This window comes from Bombyx mori, chromosome 12 (genome assembly GCF_030269925.1).
Source record: "Bombyx mori chromosome 12, ASM3026992v2".
NCBI classification, from domain to species: Eukaryota; Metazoa; Arthropoda; class Insecta; order Lepidoptera; family Bombycidae; genus Bombyx; species Bombyx mori.
Window position 1 is genome coordinate 1,153,959 of NC_085118.1, and position 16,577 is coordinate 1,170,535.

At 35.5% G+C, this 16,577-nt stretch overlaps 1 protein-coding gene and 1 long non-coding RNA gene across 2 annotated transcripts in view; one reads left to right on the forward strand and one right to left on the reverse strand.

Annotated features, from left to right (window-relative positions):
* CPH28 (cuticular protein hypothetical 28) overlaps positions 1-16,577 on the forward strand; it is a 60,794-nt gene that overhangs the window by 13,274 nt on the left and 30,943 nt on the right.
* On the reverse strand, positions 1,008-16,299 carry LOC110385760 (uncharacterized). Its single transcript, XR_002431015.3, has 3 exons — positions 16,028-16,299; positions 5,014-5,239; positions 1,008-1,227 (listed from the first exon to the last, which is right to left on the reverse strand). It is a non-coding gene; the product is annotated as an uncharacterized LOC110385760 (long non-coding RNA).

A 16,577-nucleotide genomic window follows, 5' to 3' on the forward strand; every position in this document is an offset into this window, starting at 1 on the left:
GCATCTTTCATAATTCATTGCAATTAAATATAATTAAGTTACGAACCTACAGTAATAAAGTTGTATAATATGCGACTAGTTTAATACTATTCTTAACTAACTAAACACTTTGATAATATAATTGCGATAATTGTTTGTTCGATTGCTCTTATTTGCGTCTGTGTTTTAGATTTTAAAGGGATGCAGTCCTCACAGCACTGGGCTATTTGGTATAACTAAAGAATGGTCTACTTTTTTTTTCGAATGTGCTTCCTTTCAAGTATGTTCACAATTGATGCTTTTACATTAATTAATTGGCTAGGCTTAATTGTCTAAGTTGGAGGAAAGGAAGTTCTGTGATTCTAAGAAGGCTAGCAGCAACGTCTTATCACATGATATTAAATAAATACGTTCTGTGTAGAACTGGTGGTAGGACCTCTTGGGAGTCCGCACGGGTAGGTACCACCACCCCGCCTATTTCCGCCGTGAAGCAGTAATGCGTTTCGGTTCGAAGGGTGGGGCAGCCGTTGTAACTATACTGAGACCTTAGAACTTATATCTCGAGGTGGGTGGCGCATTTACGTTGTAGATGTCTATGGGCTCCAGTAACCACTTAACACCAGGTGGGCTGTGAGCTCATCCACCCATTTAGATGGGATAGAAATAGAAAAGATAGGAAAATAAATCATATTATTATCATGATATGGGAGTGTTATACTGTCGAGACTTCGAACTGTCTTAAAATGGGTGATTTTTTTTAAAATATTTTTGCGTGTATTATCTTATAATTGTTTTGCGCTGGCGTTTTTATAATATTTAAGTTTCGGTTTTTCGCTTAATTAACTCTCTTTGCCAGTCAAAGCAATATTCTTTGAGTAGGTAGTGTAAATCATTAAAAACAAATGGATTTCCTTATAGTTCCATAAGTATTATATCCTTATACTTCCGAATGAAACTCTTAAATTAACTTAGAACCATTAAATTATTAAATTATGATTGGACTGTCGTTATCTTAATAAATTAAGCACAATGTTTCCTGTATTTTTATTAGACTTATCAAAATGATGTTTCGGCGTGTATTGATATATTAGATTTATGTATATTTAAGTACCTATATTAAAAAAATACACAATCATGTTTTCCTCTGCTGTTGGTTGGATGGCGTACTGTGAGAAGGTATTTACTAGATGTCTATTTGTGCTGTGACTTTGTTTCGAATCCCACTTGCCAATACAACTTGAAGATAGTCTGAAAATTTAATCAAAATCGGTCAAGCCGTTTCGGAGAAAATTGATATTGTCTGCTGTAAAACTAATCGAATTATTGCACAATTTTCGGAGAATATTTTTTTCTTTAAGCTATACATATCACCACAATAAATAAACTTGTCAACAATAAACTCTTTAGCTACAAATGTCAGTTAAGTGAAGAGGTCAATAATTTCATTATTCTTTAGAACTTCTGTTGAACCTTTGATGGGATCGTGATTAATCATTTGACTTTATGCACTGATAAGTTAAACTTTATTAATTTGTTTTCGAAATTTGACCCAAATTCTTCAAGCCGAATGATTATTAAAACACATTATTGCAAACGAAACATTTAGATCAGATCATTTATCATTTATATTACGTAAAATCAATCATTACAATGACTCTAATAATAGTTCTATGCAAGGTTGATTGTGCTTAGATTAAGCGTTCACGTAAACGTAATGATAAATCTGAATCATTTTTTAGGTTTGCAGTCAAAATACTGCAGCAGATAAATTGTCATTTTTAAAAATAAGCTTGTTGAAAAATAGCGCGTCTTTTCTAAATTGTTAAGGTCTTGTATCTTCGCCGTCAAATGTATCAGAAATGTTTTCCCGGTTTTACTTATCTAAGTCAATGGATTATGGAATAATATAGTAGGCAGCGGCTTGGCTTTGCCCCTGGCATTGCTGAAGGCCATGGGTGACCGTAGCCACTCACCATCAGGTATGCCGTATGATCGTCTGCCTACAAAGGCAATAAAAAAAATCTACTTGTATATAGTGAGCTTGGACCAATTAGAATAGCTGGAATGGTTTGATTATGAGTTAAAAATCAGTGTTGTGATTAAAAATAATAGCTTATCAATATGATGATTGTTATTCAGTGAACTGTTGGTACTAAGTACTATTACTAACTCGTTATGACGAACCTTGGGGTGGTCGTATATCCAGCAGTGGACTTCTATACCGATGAAGGTGACTATTAGTCTCGTAGTATCTCCAAAAAATAATAATCAAAATAATATTTTTCCAATCAGCCCCGTTTTCGCTCTATCGATAAACCCAAGCTTCGTAAAACGATAAGAGCTTATTACGTTTGTTTTGTACCGAAGCATTGGCTTTCTTGTAGCAAAGTTTATCGTAAAAGACACACTCTACAAGGACAGATTAGTCACCATCCATAAGGCGTGAGTTACTGTTTGCTAGAAGTGAATGTCGCTACTTTGAGACATGAGGTCGCAGTCTCAATCGTACAAATATAACAGTTACCCCTCAAACAGGAACACCAGTTTTAGCGCGAAATTAAGTAAAACGGTATTTAGGCGTGCCAATTCTCAATCCGCCATGAATGAATCGTTAAGTTTAGTTTTCCAAATACCACGCATGTAGAATCGAGTGGTTCCGTTGTTAGAAATACGTAAACCTTAGCATATTACCTATGTTTTGGTATCTACTTTTTTTTCAAGTCATTAATCAAAATGTTTTTCGTTTAGTTGATAAATCTCCTAAGTTGTGTTCCGCGAAAACAGATAGTTACGTAAAATTAAAAGTACTAGAGGTCCCGCAGTAGTCGAAATTCGACTATAATTAAATGGAATTGTAATTTTGTACACTATTATGATTGTATTTTATACTTCTATAATCACAAATCTCGCCAAGACTACAGTATAAAAAAATATTAATAAAGACAAACAATATTTAATCTATTCTCAATTTTACCATAGACGTCAAGAACAAAAGTTTGACAATAAATAGTATGCATGCGTGTGTGCGTCAAAAACATGGTATGTAGTGTGTGTAATGTTTTCTTTATTGATTTAATGTATCTTTTATACATTATTTTAAAAAAATATTAGCATTGTGCACTTCTCTATATTCTCTATACGTGTGGAAAATTTCATACTCCTCCGTCCGCGCAATTTTCGTAAAAAAGGATACAAAGTTTTTGCTTCACGTATTAATATATAGATACTTTCAAACAGCCAAGCCGATTCCGATCCGGTGGTAGATTCAGCGAAGCATTGTCCTAGTGTTAGCAAACTCGCCAAGCTGAGCCCAGTGAATTCACTTACACGTCCGTTGAAGCTAGCATAACCCCTCAAGAACTACTAGCATAGGTAGGCAAAAAAAAAGAAAAAGTATTTAGACACGCTACCAGCTCACTCTAACCGGCGCCATCTAGGCGGGCTTCGGATAGCCTCCTAACCGAGAGGGCTGGTGGTCGTGGCGTCGACGACCGCCAGTCCGGCGTCCCGAGGGGGAGGGTGATGGGAGAGATGTGCACCGCACTGAACGCTTCACTTTCCCCCCTTTGCCTCTTCATGAGTTCTGTCTCATGCGAGGTTTGGACGTTGGTTGTTGAGCGACAGGAGGTTTTAGTCAGTTCGACTCTGACATGCCCCGCTCTCCATCCCCAGTGGAGGGCGGGGGAAAAAAAGACACGCTACCAAATTTATGTCGTATTGTAAACCCAAACATCTAACTAATATTCATAATCTCATAATAAAATTTTTATAATGCAAGTATGTGTTACGTAACGCGACCAGTTTAGGTCCGGACTACATACCGCCCTTGTAACGATTGCCAACTTGTATCTTATGTAAGTTAGTGTTACGAACGCTTGTGTTTAGTCCGTACTTAATATAACAGGTGAACATTATTAATGTACAATCCAAGTATAATTTTAAACGTACCTACAAATTTAGAATAATGTTATTCATAAACTATTTATGTAGTTGTTTGGGCTGTTTAAATATTCCGGTAATAGTTTTAAAATAAGGGGGTCGTGTGTGAGAAAGAGTATATCCGAGAGAAGGGTGTGCGAGTGTTTATTTATTTATTTTTTATTGCTTAGATGCTAGATGCTACCCGCCTGCGGGATTCGAACACCGTTGCATTGCTAGATACGAATGCACGGGACGTCTTATCATTTAGGCCACGACGACTTCATAATATGTGTCTATGGTGTGACGATGCATGATAGACCTGAATGAAAAAATATGACATAGATAGTAGAATAAGAGCAAGAAGAAGAGTTTTAAATAAGGGCATGCGAGACTTTCTAGAGTTTCGCTTCCTCGTCAGTTTTTTTTATTGCTTAAGTCGGTGGACGAGCTCCCGCCCCACCTAATGTTAAGTCGTTACCGGAGCCCATAGACATCTACAACGTAAATGCCGCCACCTACCTTGAGATGATAGTTCTAAGGTCTCAGTTTCCACAGTACAAGTCTCTTAGTGCTTAGTACAGTGCTTAGTACAGCCTATGCTAGTACAGTGTGATCGTGCTCTGGTATCTGCTTCTGTGGGAAGTAGTTTTTTTTTATTGCTTCGATGGGTGGACGAGCTCACAGCCCACCTGGTGTTAAGTGGTTACTGGAGCTCATAGACATCTACAACGTAAATGCGCCACCCTCCTTGACATATAAGTTCTAAGGTCTCAAGTATAGTTACAGTAGTTATTAGGCTTTCTTGTTTGAAGGACGCGATAGCTGCTATGCAACATTTGCGACCTCATGTCTCAAGTGTTGTGATTGTTCATGGGCCTAGCACCTATAATATGCGTAAAATAATCGTGTGCAGATGGAAAAACATTTCGATTTTATGTAATTATGCACTAAACTGGTTTTGAATGACCTTTATGATGTAGGAACCGGGACCGAGTAATAAACAAAAATGCCTAGTAATTGAAGCGTTCATGGTCTAATAGGCAAGGTGCACTGTGTAGTCATGCGATGCCGTATTTCTAGCTTGAGACTGGTTAATTTTATAACTGTACATACCTGGGAAACTAATAGAACTTTGCGAAACTGTATAACAGTCTAGAATGTACTATTAGGTTTTCATAGTTCAATCCAGTCCTTTCATTGCAATTTTATGCCCGATCGTTATGGCAAAACTTCATGATGGGATATGTCCGGTAGTGGCCGTGGCTTGGGGCTGATGATGATTCCATCAAAATTGGAGATACGACTTCAACTTTGGGTTTAGTTACTCGGCCATCAGGTTCTATAAAGTAAAAGTTTAAATTCAGGGAAAAATACAATTAGGATGTGGTCGCAAATGTCACCTTATACGGATAATTAACACATCGGTGAATGAATTCTAAAACGGCCCAAGTAAAAAAGCGGACAAATGTAAAATTGTGCATTAAGTACTTTTGCAAACGTGCGCGGATTTAACATCCCTTATTTCCTTGTATTTAAGATCCATTATGTTGAAATTTGATTTCGAATGTCTGTCTAAAATCGCCTGCAGTGGATTTAGATTTGTGACATTCCGATCCAATACAACAAGCGAATGTTTCTTATTGTTCCGAGTAAGTGTTTTGAAAGTCAGCCAGCATTGGAGCAGTTCGCGAGGGGCTTAGCTGGTCGTTTGTACTGGCGATCGAATTGATTAATGTTTTAGCGTAGTACCACGGAATTACGAGTGTACTTAAAGATACTAAGATCTTGCGTGATGTGATGGCAGTTTTCTCTTGTAATGTTTGTTTTAAAGAAAATAAAGAAAACGAAATATGTAATATCAGTTACAATTTGTATTGAATCTTTTGCCTTAGTAAACGAATACCGTTGTTCAATTATATCAGTTTAAAGCTGGTTAACATTGTTTACGATTGTGGTTTCTAGTGTCATCGTTTAAGGACTCACAAAAAACGTCGCATATTTTCGTGTTTAGAAGCATTCGGTCACGGAAAATTATCACGTAAAATCTTGTGACATCAAAACTAGACTTGACTGGTTATCATCTTCTCGACTCGTATTGCTTTAGTATAGTATATTGATAGTACTCAGGACGTTTGACATCAGGTAGACAATCGTTCGTAAAACTCAAACCTATACTGCATGTTAAAAGGGCATGCGCTAACCCTCTCATATTGGATAAGGCCAAGTAGAAGATGGTTAGTATTACTGATGCATCAAGAAGGACGCTGTGAACAGTGATCCGTCGGCTGTTACGCCAAAATACAAGCGACCTTCGCCGGAGATGTATTGTTTGTATTTTCTCATAAACAGTTTTCATTAGACATTGAATGGGAATACGTAAGGCTGAATTTTGTAACGAATGACGAAATAACATTGCGCATTTTGTGATGGGCGTAGCGGAAAGTTATCGCTTAAATTGCAAGTTGTTTTACACGTAAAAATCCGTTTTGGTTTGTTCTTGTAATTGACGATTTGGCCGGCGCGGCTTTGAGCGCGTCAAATTCGAAATTCTGTATAATGAAACACGTGTTCCTTAGTATCTTCTGCAGAGTATAGGTATCTATTGAGCGGAGACACGGTAACTGTAAACTAGTGGTCCGCCGGTAGTCGAAATTCAACTAAATTAATTGAAATTATAAGTTTGTACACTATTATGATTGTATTTTATACTTCTATAATCACAAATTTCGCCAAGGCTACACTATAAAAAATATTAATAAAGACAAACAATATTTAATATATTCTCAATTTGACAACAGACGTCAAGAACAAAAGTTTGACAATAAATAGTATGCATGCGTGTGTGCGTCAACTACATGGTATGTAGTGTGTGTAATGTTTTCTTTATTGATTTAATGTATCTTTTTTGCATTATTTTAAAAAATATTAGCATTGTGCACTTCTTCTCTATATTCTCTATAAGTGTGGAAAATTTCATATTCCTCCGTCCGCGCAATTTTCATAAAAAGGGATACAAAGTTTTTGCTTCACGTATTAATATATAGATTGTGTATAAGTAAATTTATGTATGCGTCTAAAGTTGAACATATCCCACATACAGAGCTATGATGTCACTTATGGGATTCTTGTTAAAACTGAACTGAGTTTGAGAAAATCCATTTTTTTATAGTTATTAATGAGATGTTTCCTGTTTTAATAATAACGTTTAAAGTTGTAGTTTAAATATTATCATTTTATTTATTTAGCCGAGAAGAACAATATTGTATTAAGATGTTGAATTTTCAAAAAGTACATGATTTGCATAAGTGATATTATAGCACCGTATGTTTTTTTTCAAACATTCTCAGCGGGAATTTTAATTTATGTGTTATATAGTATGTCCTAACTAGTAGGTGTATATTCATCTTTTTCCTACACTCAATTAATTGGAGGCACGACCACCGCATGCTAGAATAGTCTAGCTATTTGATAGCCTTTAGTAAGTTTCATACTAAAGATGTTCTTAAATAAATTACTTCCTGCATATTTCGAATCTCTCATATTTAAGTTATGAATGTATGTATTCGTAGCTATTTATTTAAAGCATAAGAATGCAGGCGACGCAAATCTGATAGTATATGGTCACCGTCGCTGATAGACTTATCAGAGACGCCAGAGGTCAAGGCATTGAGTACCGCAATAAAATCTAGTATAAAGTTAAGTTAATCTAGATAATCTGACAGGTGATACATGTTAAAGAATTTTGAAACAAAAAAAAACTAGGTAGATACATATATTATAAGTATGTACATATGAATAAGGCCTGATACTTGAAGTGGAAGTGGGCTGGTCATGTAGCAAGGCTTAAAAGGACCAGAGATGGACTGCAAGAATAACTGCATGGGAAGGGCCACAAGGAGAAAGAAAAAAGGGTCGCCCGATATCAAAATGGGAGGACGATATAAAAGCTATTGCTGGCCCTCGATGGATACAGGTAGCCCAAAATAGAACCAAATGGAAGGACTTGGAGGAGGCCTTCACCATGTCTAATGGATTCCTGCCAAACATTAATTAAGAAAAATAAAATTATTAAATACCTATTTACTTTGTATTTTAGCAGGAAATAAAAGGCTTTTTATTTTATTTATTTATTTATGAATAAGGCTGGAAACTCGCTTTCGTTTTTATCTGAAGCCTTGATCCAACCAATGCTGCCAGCCAGCAAACGACAATAAAAACAATAAAACCTAATGAACGCATTTGCAACACTAATATTTCTCACCGTTAAATATTTAACAATGGATGATATGCTAAAAATACCTTTAAGCTTTAAAGTATTTTTTTGTTTGAAATCGTAAATGTGTTTTTTTATTATATTAATTTGATAATGCTTTTTTTTTCAGGTAAGTACCGTAGAGGAATAACGAGAATTTTGGATCAAAGGGTAAAAATTATTGCTAAAATTAAATGAGGTTCGCCCTTCCGTCTGCATCGATGTGCACTTCACGAAGCAATTTACCGAGTTAATATTTTTTTTCTGCCATCTAAACTAAGGAAAGAAAGGAAGGAGATTTCGGCCCACACGATCTTACAAGATCCCCCGACTCCTAGTCATTGAGAATGCTAGGAATACAACAAAAACTCTATCGACTGCTGAGGTCTCCTTCCAGAACTCATTTAAAGAAGAATTTGTCATAAGCCCTCGAGAAACACCAGAGCCAGGTACCAGACCATCAGGTACTAGGCTTACTGGATGGAATGGATTTCTCCGGAAATGCACTTTGAATGAGCACAGTTGTTTCAAGCGGTAGAGCTTCTTGTGACTTCACACAGGTTTGTACCACACCTGCCTATTTCTGTCGTGAAGAAGTAATGATTTTTGGCTTAAAGCACTGTACTGTAAAAACGGAGACTTTAGAACTCATGTGTCAAGGTCAAGGTGGTATTTATGCTGCTGATATCTATAGGATCCAGTATCATTTGACACCAGGTGGGCCGTGAGCTTTGCTCTGATAGGAGGGGGTGCTGCAACTGTTATTGTCTGGCGGAAATGGCATGGAATAAATGAGAAGATCGTGCCCCACTTACTCATTTAGAGATGCCAGACTTATGTACCATACGAGATCATTGACTAATCCGCCGATTTAATCACAACAATTTTAACAAAAAAATGGCATTAGCGCATCCGACTAACACGCTCGTGGCCTGTGGAATATTCGTACAATCTTCGCCCAAAAGCTACGTTAGATTTCGCAAAATGAACCTCATTTTCAAATCTTCAAACACCCTTTTTGAAATACTAAACAAAATTTTACTAGTTCGTCTATATAAAAGCAAAAAAAAACCCATAACTTCTTGATAGTCACTGTGGGCAATTGTTTTCTGTATTAATGCCCTTTTTACCGGCATAAAAATAAACGAAAACTTTGGTTAAAAGCGCTTACGGCTCTCGATTCGTAAGTGATTCACGTTCGAAGTTCAAAGCTCGACCTTTAACTAATTTCTGCAAGTTGCTTCAAACTGGTTCCACGGGCTGACTTCCATAGGCATTTAAAGGTTCCGAGTGGACTATGTAGGCTTTTATGGTTGTCAAAGGTGAAGGAAAATGTGACCACTAGTGATAAATGTATAAAAAGATGTAAATAAATTGATGATGATGAATTACTATGATGATAATACGTCTGGGGAATTAGTTATTACTAATATCGTTATTGTTGTATGTTTACTTTCATGTTTGATAGGATAACTAAATAGCTTTACTGGTGGTAGGATCTCTTTTGAGTCCGAATGGGTAGGTACCACCACCCTGCCTATTTCTGCCGTGAAGCAGTAATGCCTTTAGTTTGAAGGGCGGGGCAACCGTTATAACTATACTTAGAACTTATATCTCAAGGTGGGTGGCGTATTTACGTTGTAAATGTCTACGGGCTCCAGTAACCACTTAACACCAGGTGGGCTGTGAGCTCATCCACCCATCTAAGCAATAAAAAAAGGATCTTTTCTAAACCTTATCTTGTACAAAAATATTTGGGCACAGCTGAGCTACCGCTATGGACTCTTTTTGGACTTGATTTGAAAAGGATATGTCACAGCATTTGGGACTTCATGTCACACGGGCACTTCATTCTAGATTCAAATAGTACGTGGCAAAAAGTCTCCGAAGACGGATAGGATGAGAACAGCGTTTCCAGGTGTTTTTGGAGGAACTCTGCTCTAGTGACGGGTAGTATCATTAAACAATCGATTTTAATCGATTATAAGCACATAAAATAACATCAAAGACATACCATACATATAATTGGACTTTAACTTGTAACTATACTTGAGACCTTAGAACTTACATCTAAAGGTGGGTGGCGCATTTACGTTGTAGATGTTTATGGGCTCCAGTACCCACTTAACACCAGGTGAGCTGTGAGCTCGTTCGCACATCTAAGCAATAAAAAAAAAAATTACCACTTGCTCTCAGTCGGGCACTATTGACATAATCTTACTTGCTTTTCCGGTTCGTACTCCACTGTGCAATTTTTTCGCTTTTATCTGAGGCGTTGAAATTAAGTTATTTTCTCAATGACAGACAAAAACCTTGACTCTGTGTTTTCAATACAACAATAAAAAAACTTTGAGGATTCATATTTGAACATCACCCACAGCTTACGTAATATTGTTATTAAAATACATATGATATTTAAACAAAAAGTATATATATATATTCAGCCGGGTTTTTTTTCTTTCTTTCTTATAACATAAATCCTTATCTGTACATAGTAGTATTGAGTTAGCATTGTGCATGTACACGGACACAGGGTAACCTTGACGATTGGATCCTTTCTAAAACCCACTGGTACTCGGAGTTTTTAGTTTTTACCCGCGGCTTTAGTGGCGCTAGTCAATAGTTTTGAACACAATGGAGATTTTAGTGGCTGAGCCCTTGCTCCACCTGCCCTGGTAAAACTGGAAAGGCCTCCGGGCCAACAGTAATCTCTCAAACCCAAAAAAAAATTTTAGTACAGCACTTGCAATGCACTTGTATATATTTTATAAGAGAAAATTAACAGTCGATTTCGCGGCCCAGTTGGTGTTCACCAGTTCAAAAACAAACTTCGTGATTATATTTTTAATTAGCATGATTTTGGTGTAATATGTGGGGCATCATGTCCCATCACTAGCACTCAAGAGCTATGTTAGAAAAATGATAGGTCAAAAGAATGTTATACTAATGGATAGTAGAGACGCATAGAGCGACATATCATAATAAATTATATTACAAACACTTTTTATATTGATTTGATTTTATATTGCCATTGATCACAATAATATATTTATTGTTAAATAAAGACAATATTCTATCAAATGACCGGCTTGGTGATTATTTATATATTATTTATTTTATTCTGTAAAGGTATTTAACCTAAAACTAAATTACACACATTTTAACATTTATTATGGGTTTACTTGTTCCCGGTGTTCACCGATTTTACTAATCTAAAACAATATTTAAAAACTAAAAATGCGGCTTACTCTAAATTTATTTTGTTCTAAATGTGAACTCATTTAAATTATCTGTGCGATTAATTAATGTGATTAATATAATTCCTTATAAATAGGCCCAATACTTTTTGTTTGGATAACTATTTCCGGACAAAAAGTACGTCGTGACTCATTCAACGAGGAAAGGGCATTTTTTCACTCATAATGTGACAATCACTTTTATTTCGACCGTTGTCTGGGATAACCAGATTATTAATACAATAAAATTAATTTTTCCAACGTTATTGACATTAATATTGGTACGGGCTCCGCCTAAGCTTCTTCCTTGTTTGAGTTAATAAGGTTACGAAAATCTGTATCGAATGATGATATCGTATTTAATCCAATAACACAGGTAGCAAACGTAATATTTACAGATAAGTGTTGGAGCGTGACCATCGGTCATGTAATGATTAATTAATTACAGTTCAGTGAATTACGTTTGATGTTATGCAGTAGTGATGTATTCCGGTAGGTTGACCCTTGGTTGAAAGTGTGCTGAATCAAACACACCTGGATCGCCGTAATGACGCTGAAAAATCTTGTAGTGTTTCTGTAGCGCTATAAAAAAACTACCCTCATTCAAACGCACTTTAAAAATAATCATTTTCGGTATGGCGTATCGACAATTGATAGTGCTGAAGGCATATCTGGCATAGCTGAAGTCTGTGGACGACGGAAACTGTTCATGATCAGACAGATCATTTGACTTTTCTTCGAATTTAATAATCCTTGACTTAAATAATATGGGATCTAAGATCACCGGACTGCTCATTACAATCTCATACGTAACACAAATTTAAAACAATGGAATTTTACATATCAAGTTAGCTTTCGTTAAATAAGAACATTTTCACTATGAAACAATCGTATTCTTTTACCTAATCACACGCGTCATGATTCCGACGCGTCAGTGCGGTGCATATGTATATTTGTTTATGATTTCTATTGTTTTATTTGAAAGTTTTCTCCGCAAATTTACATATTAGATTTAATAGTAACGAGTAAAAGTTAATTTAGAATTATTATTTTTAAATTGTTTCTTTTTCTTTATGTCTATTTGATTCTTTTTAAAATTTTAATGTCAATTTTAGATTCAGCGAAGTACGGCTCTTGCTAGGGCTAATGTTAGCGAAACCTCTCAGGATGACCCTGTGAACTCACCTACTCTCGTCCGAGCTTAATTCGAATAGTCTCGTAAGCTACCAACGATTAAGTAGGAAGAAAAATCAAACAAACTCTTCCAAGTACTTTTTATTACTGGTGGTAGGACCTCTTGTGAGTTCGCGCGGGTAGGTACCACCACCCTGCCTATTACTACCGTGAAGCAGTAATGCGTTTCCGTTTGAAGGGTGGGGCAGCCGTTGTAACTACACTGACACCTTAGAACTTATATCTCAAGGTGGGTGGTGCATTTACGTTGTAGATGTCTATGGGCTCCAGTAACCACTTAACACCAGGTGGGCTGTGAGCTCGTCCACCCATCTATGTAATAAAAAAAGGTAGAACGGTCCACATACCAGTTAAATACGAGCTTAGGATGAAGGATTAATAGTCACATTTCACGTGACGAGTATTTCATTGTTTGACACAGCAGCGCCGGTCGCCATATTGCAATAATTACTTAAAACTATAGCGTACATAATAGGCATTAATAAATATTTATTTATCAGAACATTTAGGAGCCTTGTGCACGTTCGAATGGTGACAGTTTGCTCCGGTAACGTCAATGTCAAGGTTGACTTTGTCACTTTCGAGAAATGTCAATGTAATTAGTCCGTGAACACTATTGACTGTCTTAATAATGCGTACCAATCAGTAAAATGTTAATAATTGAAATCGAAATATGTATAGAAATTTGTTTTGACAAAACGCTCTGTTAATTACTCTAACTCTAACTCTACTCTATTGTTACCTTTCTATTCGTATGGGAATTCAAAACCAAACCAAAAAAATATTGTACTTATCTCATGTTATTATCCACTAATAACATAAGTTAAGTACAATATTTTTTTGGTTATTATTATGGATAATAGTTCATTGCATTTTCTGATATTTTAATAAAGTTTTTGATCCGTTACATAGATATTTTTTTATAAACAAATCTCAGTTCATCTTTTAAGCACGCTAATCGAGTATTCTATAATATTATATTCGTGGTCACGAATGATTATTATGACTCAGAGTCGGCGATTTAACATTCGCATTTTGATAATTAAAGCGAAAATATTTAGTTACAAGGTCGAGTGAAAGTATAGGAAGTTATTAAAGAGTTATGTGTTCCGATTATATTATCGATGTGTTGTGTAATCGATGGATCGATTATAACATGTTAGTGTAATGACTTACGATTACCGTTATTGTTTCGTATTATTGTGTTCAATCTAATGACGATAATTGTTGGCGATAATCGGTTTTCGGTTTTACGATTGACTCGGTGATGCGGTAATTAGAGCCCCTGACTGTTGCTGCGAGGGTCGAGGGTCCGATTTCCACATCGGGCAAACATCTCACTCTCACTATCATTCTCTCATTGAAATTTGGGACTTCAACCTAATGTCCAAAATGTGAAGGAGGGGCAATAATGTGGTAATATCTTTTGAATTTATTTAACTTCACGTGCCAACGTGTCTTCATTTTCTTTCACCTACCAATATATACCTAATCTAGGGATTCTGGGTATACTCCAAAATAGAGTCCTAATATCCAAATGAGAGTCTTTCCGATTTTCTCATCACCTCAATAATTCGAATAGTTGTTTGAATCGATAATTAACTCGAGATGTGGTAGTTATTGTGTCTCGTATAGTAATATAGAGTTATTAATATTGTTACAAAAACAAAATCGATACAACACTCCGTATCAAAAATCAAAATAAAAGTATCATGATACAGAATATCGTTTCGTACTAATCTATATTTTAATACGTGAAGCAAAAACTTTCTATCCCTTTTCACGAAAATTGCGCGAACGGAGGAGTATGAAATTTTCCACACTCATAGAGAATATAGAGAAGAAGTGCACAATGCTAATAATTTTTTAAAATAATGCATAAAAGATACATTAAATCAATAAAGAAAACATTAGACACACTACCGGTAAAATGGGGCGATTAGGGATTGAGAGGCGAATCGGGAAAAAACCGGGAAAATCTTTCGACGCTCAATATAAGTTTTATATTCGTTGCAAAATCTTCCGTTTTTTGTAGTTTAATAGTAGAATGTTGAAAGTTCACAAAACAAATCTGAATATGCATGATAATAGCTGCTAACTTATAAAAAATCGCGTTTCAAATTAACTTCCTGTGGTGGTAATTATTTTAGTGCTAGAAACTTTGCTCTCTTTTATTTATTTGATAATAATAGAAGACGACTATGATTTATAAACGTTATTTAGTGTTTGAACCAGCATATATATTAAAGGTAAGTCTCAGTTGTTATTGGTTTTAATGTATTTGATTAAATAAAAATACATGTAAAAATCTGTTGTTTTTGGGGATATTGGGGACGTCTTAGGTATAAATAACAACGAAAAAGGGGTCAATTGGGATGAGAATACGTGAAATGGAAACGACCTAAGTATAAATAGGTACAGGTTTGTAGGGTTGTCTATGTAGTTATAAAATATATTTTAAATTTGTTGGTAAAAATCTGGTTTATTCGAAGCGAAATTGGGAATAAGTCTTTAGTTGAAATAGATAAGCAATTTAATATAAGTAAGTCGATTTTGCAGAGACATGTAACAAGATCAATGAAATCTCAAGGTGGACAAAAATGTCTAAGTAATACATAATAAAATATTTAATATTTGTTCAGAGTGGGGGTATTCATCTGATTAATCCATGGAATAACCGACACACCTAATCTCTTAACCCAGATAGAAATATCAGCCCCTAAGTACTTACCAAGAACGGAGAAATATAAACCGTTTCTAAGAAAGCCCACTATATATGTATAAATAAATATATATATATTTTTGTAGTTAATGCACTGTCGATTGCACCTATAATTGAGGTGATGTCTGCCAGGTACTTACTGTCAGTTTTCAATTTTTTTTATTGATGATCACTTTGTTGGTGCAACTAAATAAATAAATAAATTAAAACTATATATAAAAATAAAAGTAGTGCCAACCCTAGCAAATTTCTCATTTCGTCCCAATTAACCGCAATTTTCGGGTAAATAGGGATTACACCTATTTTTGCATTTTTTGCTTAAACTGGAATGCTAGTTGCATAATTTTAAATTAGACAACAAAGATGCCAAGACTCAACTATTTTGATCCTGATATAGCATTATATACATCAACAACTACCTTAAAATTGCTCATAAAGTTGGAATTTGTCCCTAATCGCCCCATTTTACGGTACTTACCATGTATTTGAGGCACACACGCATGCATACTATTTATTGTCAAACTTTTGTTCTTGACGTCTGTTGTCAAATTGAGAATAGATTAAATATTGTTTGTCTTATATAATAATATATTGTAGTCTTGGCGAAATTTGTGATTATAGAAGTATAAAATACAATCATAATAATGTACAAACTTACATTTCCAAATAATTATAGTCGAATTTCGAATACTGCGGGACCTCTAGTTAGTATTTAATACGCACCAATTGTCAGTATGTTACAATATTCGCTTTCGATCGCTTTTCACTTCGTATAGTATTGCTTCTCTCGCTTCGCCTTCTGCGTATTTATTTATCTATAATTTTGACGTAGCCGTAATCATTTTTCCTTCTCGTCTTTATAGTCGCCATTTTTTTATATTATTTTCAATCCAGCTTCCACCCGTACTAAATGTTGCCAGTGCAAATATTATCAGTCGCGCTTAAACTGTCGGCCACATCCATTTCTTTGATTTATCACACTTTGATTTATGAATCTGTGTAATAACCAACCTCAACCTTAGAACGAAACATAAAGTTCAGAGAGCCATTAAGATTGATGTTTCAGACATTCGTTCGTACGGTCCACGGTCGCGTCGTCAGATGATCGATGATTGTTTCTAGGTCGCTACTGTGACCATGTATGTTCGTCTAATTCGGGATAAAATCAGGAAAAATCTTCCTTCGTCCTGGAAGTCATTCGTGAATGCGAGTGAAGTTTTTTTTTTTTTTTTTTTATTGCCCTTGTAGGCAAACGAGCATACGGCCCACCTGA